Genomic DNA, 12296 nt, shown 5'->3' with positions numbered 1-12296 from the left:
GCTCCTGGGAGAGTCTTTTTGTCCATTTCCTTGTCCTTCTTCTTGAGAAATCCCTTGGGCTTCATAGAACCACCCACAGCGCAGTCCCAGCCGCACAGAGCTCAGCAGGCCACGTTGACCAACACCTAACGAACGCTGGCCGTCATGTGCTTGCGTCCTACGTGTTGGGGAAGAGGGAGACCTTCATCCGGGGCTGGGGGAGGCTGGGAAGTTCTAGGTAGTGACCTGGCCTCCATGTCTGCTTTGGGAGGGACAGGCAGCAAGAAGGCCAGGACAGACTGACAAGGGAAGCAGAGGGAGGCTACAAGGTCAAGGGCTGAAAGGATGAGGGACATGGAGGTATGAAGGTGACAGTAGGTGTAAAGGCAACAGGCCTCTAGGACCCTCTGCTTAAAGTCCAGCAAGGCTGGGGACAGAAGATAAGGGGGAGATCTGAAGACAGCACGGCCCCTCCCAGGGGGGTCCCAGAGTTGCTACCCGAGAAAACAGCCCATGAGGGTAGGGCCTGTTCAGGGCCAGGGCCAGCTGCAGCCTCTGGTCCCCTCCCTACCTCCAGGGGCCTTGCTTCTTTCAGAATAAAAGTCCTGTGGGACAAGAGCAGAGAGAAGAGGGCCAAGGGAGGGCGGGGACCAACCGGCCAGGGAAGGGGAGGGCACGACTGGAAAGCCCCTGGCCTGCGCCCCCTCCTCCTGCCGAGGCTCAGCGCCTGAGCACTTGACATGGTCCCTGGGGCTCCGGCCAAGAACTAGGACTGCGGCTCTCATCCCAGCGTGTGCCCTGGGATGAGTCAGGAAAAGAGCTCAGAGCAGAAACTGAAGGCCTTCTTCCTCCTCACCCAGCCTCTCTGCAAAGCTGCCCAGCCGAAGCTCCGAGGACTGCCACCTCCGACCTGTCCCTTCCCAGGTACAGCAAGGCCAAAGGAAGGTGCTCCACGTGTGTTCACTCTTTGCCGAGCCACGAGCTCCCAGCCACTCTGAGTTCGCAGTGCATGTCCAGGCCTCTCCCCACAGGACTCTCCTCTGTGCTCCACAGGTCGGCCCAGCACCCCTCACTGGGGTGCGTATGAGCCTCCAAGGTGACTGTCAGACCCAAAGGAAAGTGGCCTCAATCCCCCAAGACTTGTGTGACATTAACATGAGCAACCACTCCCTCCCTCCTGCAGGTCCACATCCTCCACTCGACTGCTCCCCTCCAGGAGCCAGAATCCAGCAAGAAGCCTGGAGACCCCAAAGGAAGACAAATTACTAGAGGAGGACAGAGCTGCTTCAGGGCATGTCCAAGGGGCAGGAGCAGGACCCACCCAGACTTGGGAAGCTGGGCCTGCCGGTTCCCCTGTGGGCTGCAGGGGGCACTGCTCGCTGCAGTGGGAGCCAGAGACCCACCACTTCAGTCCTCCCTCCTCCAGCACCCTGCTGGAGTTGCCGTCCCTGCCTCACCCCAGACACACGCACGCACACACACACAAACACACACACACGCACTTCCCATCCCACATGCCCACCCTGACAGGACCCTACCCTTCATTCAAATCAGGCTGCACCACTCATCCTCAAATGGAAGAGATGGCCACCAGGGGCACTGACCTGTGAGGGAAGAAAAGGCGGGGGGGGGGGGGCAATGCCTCCAATGGGTGTGTCCCACCCCAGCCCTTCCCGAAGCACACACAGCTGTGATCCCAGGACCAACTTTGGCCTTGTGGTCCAGAGTCTTAGACCCCAGAGAGATGATGACGAATCCAAAATGTTATTTCCACGTGAGATGGAGCAACCGCACTCTTCTGAGCCAGCCCTGTGCTGGGCCCCCACCCCCTCGCAGTCCGCCAGCCCAGGTAGCACCAAATGGTCACAAGCAACCTTCCAGCCTGAGCTCCAAATGGCCCTTTAGCCTTGAGTCTTTAGGCCAATCCAGACCCCTCTGCTCAGAAGAAACCAGCTAACCTGGACAGGAGGTCAGGAGCAGGGCTGCGTCCTCTGAAGCAGAGGACCACGTGCTGCCCAAGGACTCCACGTTCTGGTAGCAGCCCCAGAGAAGGCAGGAACAACCAAGTCTGGCCATGTATCCGTCCCCAATGGCCCCCTCACCTCCGCCACCATCTCCCACATGCCCCCACCCCATGTGCCCAGACTTGCATGTTGAAAGGGGAGCTAAGGCGGAGGTGGGAAATTGCTCACCTGCAAAGCACAGAGTCATCCCAGACAGGAGCTGATCCTGTAACAGCCAGGGACCCTCGGAGGCCACTGCAAATCCTAGGATCCCAAGAGAGAACAGAGATCTGGCCCCTTTCCCCCACCCAAATGTTATTCCTTAAGAAGTGAGAACCCCATCTGGTCTAGGCTTAAGTCCCCAAAGGTCAGTGAGGGGCCTGCAGTCCCTGATGTGGCTGAGGATGAAGATGTGGCTGTGAGGCTGTCCCTGACTGTGGCTGCCCCTCCCCTCTGGCCTTCCAGGGGCTCTTCCTCCTCCTTTGGAGAGTGCTGCTCCTGCCCAGCCTGAGGACCACCACCCAGCTCTCTGGGACGTCTCCCCCAACTTCCCCCACCATAACCCCCTCAGTCATGACAGCACCCTTGCTATCAGGGTCCCCAGGACTGACCTGGAGCCACCCCAGAGCTGTGTCCACGATTATGAGCAGGCGGGATGGGGGAGACCCTGCAGGTACAGCAGGAGGTGGAAGGGTGGTGGGTGAGGGGACTTGATGGGAAAATCAAAGGGCTCTGTGAAGGACTGATGTAGCCAAGCTGGGTTTGCGTGGAGGGCAGAAAGAAGGAAACAGAGATAGGAGCCAAGACCTCAAGCAGTAGCCCTGCCTGACCAGCACCTCCCAGGCCCTCCCCCTCCTCCCCCTCCCTCTCCTCCTCCTTGCCCCAAGATCTCAGCCAACGGATGGCTCTGGGCCAGCTCTGTGGGCTCCTGTGCTCCATGCTGAACACCCACCCTCACCAGAGGCCACTTAGGTTCCAGGGGCCTGAGATGGAGCTGATCTGCCACCACACTCACCCTTCCAGCAGGAACAGGGGACCTCTGCTTCTCAAGGACTTGCCGGCCCACCATCTGTCTGGGGGTGAGGCTCCAGCCTCCCCCTCTGCCAACCCAGTCCCAAGTCTCACCTCCCCCTGCCCTCACTCCCTGTCTGGCCATTAAGAGAGGGGTGTCCCTAGGAGCTTCCATTCTGTCCCCCATGGGCAATGCCCAAGCAGAGGGTCACCAGCAGAGCCAGGCCATTGGGTTCATGGTTAACCACTTGCCTCAGAGGCTCTAGATGAACCGAAATGGCACCCAAAATTGGGGGAGAGTGTTACCCAGAGGTCAGGTTAGCAGGCCCTGGTGTCAGACAGCCACCTCTTATCCGCTAACCCTCAGTAAACGAGCCACATGTGCCGGTCACACAAGGCAATACCGAGAGCACTTCCTTCCCCCAGGAATGCTGTGACGTTTCTAGGTCAACGTCCTCGGCGCAGTACCTGGGAGAGAGGACGCACTGAGGAATGTTAGCTATCGCTGCTTTCATCATCGCCTGCATCTTCACTTGACTGAAATTCTGTTAACTGGATGCAAAGCCTTGTCTGCTGCCGTTAAGGACGAGGCCCCACCGCCCACAACCCGAGGTCACACGGTGCTTGTATTTACACCACGGTATGACTGGTGCGGGAGATTTCCAGACAGTACGGCCTCACCTTGGCTGTCCAAGATGGCAGGGGCATCTTTACTTGTCTAGGCAGGTAAAACGTCTGGGGGTGATGGATGGAGAGGAGTGTTGCCCCGACCCGGGCTCCAGAACTGGAATCTCTCACTGTATCCTGCAGGCACCCCCGCCTCCACCGTGCCAAGGACAAGTGTCCCAGCCCAGGCCAGTATCTGGGCCGCTACTTCTGCTCCTGCCACAACCACACTCACCTCCCCACCAGCTGAGAGGAGGCTTCAAGGCGGGAGGGAGGGAGCTGATGGTGGGACAGGGGCCCAGCCCCAGCACGCTGGACTCCCGGGCAGGGGCTCCGTCTGGGCCCGGCCTCCTCCAGCCACCAGCCGCAGGTGCAGCCACTTTCTCCTGCCCCCCTGCCTCATCGCCCTTCTTCCTCCTGGATGCCAACACCAGCCAGCGTCCCCACCCTGCCCAAGAGGCCACCACCCTCCAGCCTCGGACACCCCTGCCATCTTTCTACACTCCGGTGACCCCGCCATTTGAGCCCCAGTTTGGGCCTCCCCAGCCCTACCTGCTCCACAGATGAGCCAGGAGTCTGCATGGTTTTCCTTCCACACGCATTTGTGGATCCCCACGATTCTGTCCATGAGGCCTTTCTAGACTGCTGAGACCCGGCACCACCTCTCTTTCCTCCCTCTCTGCCTGTAACAGGAGCCGTGGTTTATTCCTTGTCCCACTGTCCTAGGTGGGCAGGCGAGGCAGAGCTCAGAGCACTGCTTTCAGAGGTACTGTCGCTGCCTCGCTGTGCAATCTTGGGCAAATTATTTCACTTCTGTGCCTTTTTCTCCTTGCAGGACTGGTCTGTTTGGCCTTGACGTTCTGTGACTGATCTACTTACAATCCTGCCTTGCACACCCGCCCCCTGCCCTTGGCAGCTGTCTGCAGAGAAGCCTTGCTCGCTGTCCTTGACCCAGCTGTAAGGAAACTGCTGTCATTCTTAGTGTAACCATTGCCTATCCTGCGAGGTCCCCAGTGGAGAGAGAACCCCAACATGGGAAGGGGCAGCTGGGTCGCCAAGCCCCACTAACGGCCACTGCCATTCACCACCCCTCCTTCCTTTGTGAGTAGTGCTATGGGAAAAGGGGGCACCATTTAAATAAGGGTTTGTTAAAGTCTTGGAAGAAACAAAGGGAACTAGAACAGAGAGCATTATAGCAGTCAATCATCTGAGGTCCAAGTGCAGCATCACCCATAAACTCCTTATTGTCAGAGGAAGGGATGGTGCGGGCCAGAGCAGAACAGCCCGCTATTAGCAAGCCAGGCACATACACAGTATGTTTAAAGAGTCCTTTACTAAAGGACTTTATCTCAGGCTTGAGAGTCCGCACAAAGCCGCGGGGGGGTGGGAGCTCTGGAACTGAAATCTCCAGCCTCTGAACTTGTCCCTTTGGACAACGGTCTGGTGTGGGACCGCCGTCCTAGATTCTCAGGACTCACACTATGGTTACCCTCCCAAGGCTGGAAAGGGCATCCTCTCTGGGGCTTCTTCTTCTTGCCCACCCTCCTCCTTTTCAACAGCTTCTGGGTCCTTTTTAATCCTTTGCTGTCCTCCCAAAGCTCCACCTCCTCTTACGTTTGGTCCCCTGTAGGTCATGCTTTGATCTGTGCAGTCCTGCGACTTGATGGGGTGGTGAAGGAGTCCTTCAGATCTCAGGGATGAGGAGGAGAGGGTCAGAGCCCCAGAGGCACTCTGGCTCCAGGTTAATTCGTCTGAAATACAACTGTTCCCTGCAAAGACAATGTCCTGCTAGCCGATCTTCTGCATGTATCGTACTAAAATCATATGTCTACTTCTGTGGTCGCCAGCCCCCAAGACGGCCCCCAAGGATCCCTGCTTCCCTGAACTTCCTTCCTTGTGCAGTCCCTTCCCACACTGTATCAGGGGCGGTCTGGGTGCCCAGTAGAACATGGCAGCAGTGATAGATGCCGTGCTACTTCCAAGGCCAGATTATAAAAGACATTGTGCCTGGAGTTGGCAGTACTGTGTGGCACACCTAAAATTTTGTTGAGGGTAGATCTCATGTTAAGTGCTTTTACCACAATCAAATCAAATCAAACCATTTAAAGACATTTTGGCCTCTGCTTTGCTCTTTCTATCTTAGATCACTCTGGGGGAAGCCACTTGCTTGTTACCAGGACACTCAAGTGTCCTAAGAAGAGGGCCATGTGGCAGGGAACTGGGGCCTCCAGCTCACAGCTATGTGAGTGAACCACCTTGGAAGCAGACCCTCCAGCCCCAGTCAAACCTTCAGATGACCGTGGCCAACACCTTGACTGTGAGAGATCCTGAGCCAAAACCACCCAGCTAAGCTGCTTCTGGATTCCTGACCCTCAGAAACTATGTCAAATAATACACGTTTGCTGTTTTAAACTGCTAAGTGTGCAAGCGACCTATTACACAACAACAGGTAACTAACACATGTTCTCAACTCTGAGTTCCATCACAAATGGCCCTCATCCTAGCATCGTAGCCTCAGTAGCTGGCAAAAGCACCGGGGACAGGGGACTTAGGGCAATAAAAACCAGTCTGGCCACAAAAAGGTATGGTCTGCACCCACTGTCATAGGCCCTTGCATCCTCGCTCTAAGCTTGGACACCTTCTGAGCACCCAGCACCAGAGGCCCACATCTCAGGGACCAGAAGTCTAAAGAGAGTGGAGTTCAGAGATAGGCAGGTGTCCCATTCCTTCCTCTTTAAGATCCACCTGCTGGAGTACTGTCTGAGAGCCCACAGCCTCCCCAGGTGATGATAAAAGGAACCTCCAGCATCTTCATGTGATACCCCATCCCTTTCACAAGTGTGTGACCTTACTCTGTGTCTTCAGCAGGACAAGTGCAGCAGAATCCAAATTAATAAGACCTCGGGTCACTAGAGAGAGTACACTTACAGAGACAGGGAGGATGTCGTGGATAGAGTCAGATCTTTGCTAGTGGGAAGCTGATGGGCAGATTCTGCAGAGGACAGAGCGGCAGATCCTGAAACCAATAGGGGAAGCTGGTGTCCAGACATACAGGCAGGGAAGAGCCACATCTGGACGGCTGGTTATACCTCACAGAGTAAGGAATCTCTGGGTCCCTCCCCAACCCTCCAAGGCAGCACTGCGATGCTGGAGCCGAGGTTTCTTTGCTAATGCTCTCTTCCTCTGCTTTCGGTTCTGTTCAGGCCCTCCCTGGATTGGGTGATGCCCACCCACCCGGTAGGGCCATCGGCTATACTCAGCCCACCAATTCAAGTACTAATCTCATCCAGAAACACTCTCACAGACACACCAAGAAATGACGTTTAACCAGCTCTCCTGGCATCCCTTGGCCTAGTCAAGCTGATGCATAAAATTAACTATCACAGAAAGTAAGAAACAAAGCATTTAAGTAACTTGCCAGAGGTCAAAAGGCAGAGGCAGGATGTGAACCTAAACAGACCGTCTCTAGAGGAGCCTGACCACCTGACCCAGGCTTCCTCGACCTCAGCGCTATTGACTTTCGGGCTCAGATAATTGTTTGTTGCGGGAAGTGCTGCCTTGTGTGGTGCAGAATACTTAACAGCACCCCTGGCCTCTGTCCACTGGGTGCCAGTAGCATCTCCCCAGCTGGGAAAACCGAAAATCTCCGATATTATCAAATATCCCCTGGGGAACAAAATTGCTCCTGGTTGAAACCATTTTGCTCTCCTGCATCTCTAAGCAAATAGTGATATTTATTGTTTATCAAATGCCAGGCACTTTGCCAAGGAATTTTAGTTATTAATTCATTTCATCCTCCCCTCCACCTTATGAGGATGGGTACCCTTCTTCTACAGATGAAGCTATTTGGAGCCACAGAGAAATTATATATAAACTGGCCACAGTCACAAAGCTTCTAAATTGACAGTGCCTGGATTTGAACCTGCTGAATCTGGATTAGGAGCCCACCCTTCTTTGTTTGTTTGTGGGGAAGGTAATGAGGTTTATTTATTTTTAATGAATGTACTGGGGATTGAACCCAGGACCTCGTGCACGCTAAGCACGCGCTCTACCACTTGAGTTATACCCTCTCTCCACCACTGTGCTATATGCTACCTTTTGGTCTCTGATACTGAAGAACCTGGAATTGGCCAGGGAATCACACGAGCACATGTGTGTTTGGGAAGCTATAAGATCATCGGTGTAGCTGGAACACATATGAGGGGAGGACACAGCACAGAGCACGGTGAACAGAGCCCCAGTAATGAATGAAGAACCTGCCCCGAGGATCAATTGTCTTGAGTTTCACTATGTGGACAGAGGGCAAAGTCACCGAAAGGCTTTAAGCTGGGGAGGGGCAGGATCAGTTGACATTTTAGACAGATAGCTGACAGAGTGGGGAAGGTGGACAAGAGGGGCGAGGCTAGTGGCTAACCGGCCTTTGGGGTTGATCCAGCCCCTCCCTAAGTACCCTTAACCTATGGAAGCCAAGGTCAAAACCTGAGCTGTCTTGGGGGTAGGGGAGCAGGCAGGACAGACCCATCTCCAGCAGAGCCACTCTTACCCCTAAGTCCCCGGTCTGTCCACATCTCCCTTGGGCTCCAAGAACAGCAGCCCGGGAGAGGAAGGTGTAGCTCAAGTGGTGGGGCACATGCTTAGCATGCAGGAGGTCCTGGGTTCAATCCCCAGTACCCCGTCCAAAAATAAATAAACCTTATTACCTCCCCCTCCCAAAATAAAATCACCAAATAAATAAAATAAAGGACAGAAGCCCAGAATCCCAGCCCCACTGACTTAGGCCTCCTCAGCCCCTCCGATCGCCACCTCTCTCCTGTATCTCTCTCCTTGCCTGACACTGGTCGCGGAAACCCCGACGTGAAGGACAATCTGCGTGAGGACAGGAGCCCGCCCCCATGGCTGTTTGGATTCCAAGAGAGAGCAGACTCTTCTCTAAATGCCGGGGTCCCATCGAGGCTGCAGGAAAGCCTCCCCCATCCGGAAAGCCCAGGCGCCCCCGCTGGGCCCTTCCCCATGCGGGACAGCAGGTGGCAGCACCGAGGGGAATGTCAAGAATAAAAGGAAAAATAAAAATCCAAACCCTGAAAATGAGCCTGTGTACCGGGTGCACTCACACCCGCGTTCTCCCTCTGCTCTGCTTCCATCCCCCATCACAGCTTTGAAGACTGCCCCTTCTGCCTGCTTCTGCCCCTTTGCCCCCTTGATTAATGAAAAACATAATTCAAAGGACCTAGAAGCAGGCTCAGAAGGTGTTAAGTGAGAATTGGAGATGAGGGGAGAGAAGAGACAGTGGGGCATCAATTTGTCTTTAGACATAAGCTCCCAGTGAAAGGATCCGTGAGTGGCCTGACCTCGTCTCCAAGGACAAAAAGTTCTTCATTAATCACATGGATTGAAGATGCCAAGGGGCGAGGTTAGCTCAAGTGGAAGAGGCCATGCTTAGCATGCACAAGTCCTGGGTTCAACCTCCAGTACCTCTTCTAAAAATAAACAAACCTAATTACCTCCTCCACCCCCATCAAAATAAAACAATCAATAATAAACAAATAAAATTTTTTTTAAAAAAAAAAGAAGACCCAGAGCCAGGGTCCAGCATCATCTTCAGTATCCATGACCTCATCCTTCTCATCTTGTCTGGCTTAGGAAGGGCTCTCTGGTCACAGTTATCATTTTAAATACATTTGCTTTGTAATTATTCAAACGATTTAATGACATTACAAGAATTTTACTAAACAGAGAAACATTTGTTAAACCGTCCATAGCCCTATGCTCTAAGACACAGTTATTCTAGACTGCTCTTGGGTTTTCCACTTCTGTGGATGTAGCGTACTTACAATTTCGTAGTTTGCGTCCTTTATTTTCTTTATTCAGTCCTCTTACCGGTGCTGGGGGCCCACACCTAGAGCAGTGTGGCTTTTGCTCTTTAGCAGCTCACATTTGGCTAAGGGAAGGGGATAATACAGATTGAAGGGCTAGAAATTACCAACTGTCCCAGCTGGCCTGGGACTGAACCAGTTTTAGGACTGAACACCCCGTGTCCCAGGAAACCCCTTGGCCCCAGACAAACCAGGACGAGTTTTAATAAGTCACCATACTAGAAGCAAGTTCTCCCAAATTAAACCAGTTTAGAGTTCAGAACTCCATTGTAATTCATCTATTGGCCTTTTGGCTCTACCTTTGTGCCTTTCTTTTTTAAATTAATTTTTTTTATTTTTTTTTTAATTTTGAGTGGACCTCAACACTGGCTGCATCCCCAGTTTTCCAGCTCAAGGCGGGGGGAGCAGTATAGACCCACAACAGCGGAGGACACCATGGAGGCGAGCTCTTCTCCAGCCTTCGCTAGAGTCTTCTCTCTCCACCATCTCATTTTGATGAAGTCAGGTCCCAATGCCTCCAGGTGGCCATGGCTCCTGTCCCCAGAGCACCCGGCCTGGAAAGGAAGGGACAGAGACAGCCACAGGCTAGGGGACAACTGACAGAGGACCAGGACCATAAAGAAATGGAAACAGTCTTTGAAATCAGGAAATTCAGAGAAATGGACAGCTGACGTGGCCCCCACAGAAATTTCCTTCAGCTCCTCCTTCAAGTTAAGTCTGAATGCCAGTGTGTGAGAGGTTTTCCTGGTCTCAGAGATACCAAGCCTCAGTTGGAGTAAAAACTGTCTCCAATATTTCAGCTACCTCTGAGCCAGACAGCAGGTGGTGTCTACCCCAGAGAAATTTTTAAAGGCTATTATGACAATCAATCTATTTCCAAGAACTTTCTGTCCCTCCTGCCCTGGAGACGACCCAAGCCACAGCCCCGCTGCTTCGCTGGGGCCAAGCCCTCACACTGGACCTGAAGGGAAGGGACCTGCCTCCCAAGTGTGGATGAAAATCATAACGTGTTCCACATCTGTTTGCTTCTTTCTCTTTTCTTTCATACATTTTAAGCTTCTTAGGCCAGCCTTTTTTTCCCTCTGAATACTCAGTAGTGAAATGCTGGTGCTTGGTTTTAAAAAGCAAAGACCCACAAATGCTCGTGAAACAAATCTCAGGAAGATGAGAGTACAATCCCTCTCCTCCTGGAGCTGCAGAAAATCAGGCACGATTCTGCTTCGCAGAATCCATTCTGATAAAGTGGTGAATCGAGAACATTCAGTCTCCCTGGTGTGAAAATAAATAATCCTTTTAAGACACGCAGACTTCACTCACAGCAAAAGAGAATGGGACAACGAATGTATGTATGTTCATGTATAACCGAAAAACTGTGTTCTACACTGGAATGTGACACAACATTGTAAACTGACTATAATTCAATAAAAAAAAGTTCAAAAAATAAAATTAAACTAAATTAAAAAAAAGACATGCAGACTTCAGAAAGGAGTGCTGTAGAGCCAGTGCGATGTCATCTATAAACCCTAAAAGCCTGCAGCTCTGGTTGGCCATCAGTAACTTACTACTCTGAAAACAATATTTAAATTAACCTGCTCAGCGGGGAGGGTATAGCTCAGACGGTAGAGCGCACGCATGCATGAGGTCCCAAGTTCAATCCCCAGCACGTCCATCCAAAAAAAAAAAAAAAAAAAACTAATAATAAATAAATAAATAGACCTACTGACCCTCCCCCACCCCGGAAATTAATTAATTAATTAACCTCTTCAACTTCCAAAAAAGCATACGTATTTGTGAGATTACAGTTTGGTTGTTAGACCAGAAGTATATCTTTAGGAATTTCTTCTCCTCCCTTTAAGCACAAAGGTAAAACCCTATTACTCTGGTGTTTTTTTCAAGGGTTTTCAAGAACTTAAGAGCCTGCAAGTATCTGAATTGATGGGAGGAACCCCTGCGCTGTGACCTAGGAATCAGCCCTGTGAGAAGGGCTGGAAGAAGAAAGAAGAGGAAGCATTAAATCTCTGAGTTCAGTAAACTTGAGGGTTCTTGGAATTCGTGGCCTTTAGCATCCCTTCCTTGGATGTGATCATAAGAGACACAAATGCTCTGGCTGTCGTATTTGGGGTCCTCATCTCCATGGTGACCCTGTTACTCAGGAGACAACAAAAATACCCAAGCCTGACCGGAAGCTACCTCCTCAGGTCAGAGTCCCCCAGGAGGACGGAGCAATATGACGCTTATCAGACAGGAAGTTCTCAGAGAGATCTAGCTCAAGTGGTAGAGAGCGTGCTTAGCATGTATGAAGTCCTGGGTTCAATTCCCAGTGTCTCCTCTAAAGATAAATAAACCTAATCCTCCCCCACTGCCAAAGTGAAGTAATTAAGTAATACAATAAAAAAAAAATAAAGTGTTTTAAAAAAATTTTTTTGGAAGACAGACAAAAATTTTTTAAAAGAGATGGAGCACTGGAGTAGGTGAGCTCTCCTCCGCCCAGGGCAGGTTTTGCAGGCAGTGGAATGGGGAGGGAAAAGGTATATACAATTATTACAATGGTGTGACGAAGCCACCGTGAGCTATGACGCTGAACCCCAGAGGGGTGCAGACCTTCTAGACCAAGCTGGAGTCCACCCCAGGACGTGACCCTGTGACCTCCAGGGGTACAGAGAAGCAGTAAGGCTCCCCAGTGGGCACACCCCAAACCCCCACCCCTGACCCCGCCACCAGATCCCTGGTCAGAGGGAATCTGTGTCCCTGGGGAGCAATTTGC

This window comes from Camelus dromedarius, chromosome 25, assembly GCF_036321535.1.
Source record: "Camelus dromedarius isolate mCamDro1 chromosome 25, mCamDro1.pat, whole genome shotgun sequence".
Classification (NCBI taxonomy): Eukaryota; Metazoa; Chordata; class Mammalia; order Artiodactyla; family Camelidae; genus Camelus; species Camelus dromedarius.
This window is presented reverse-complemented; position numbering follows the sequence as displayed.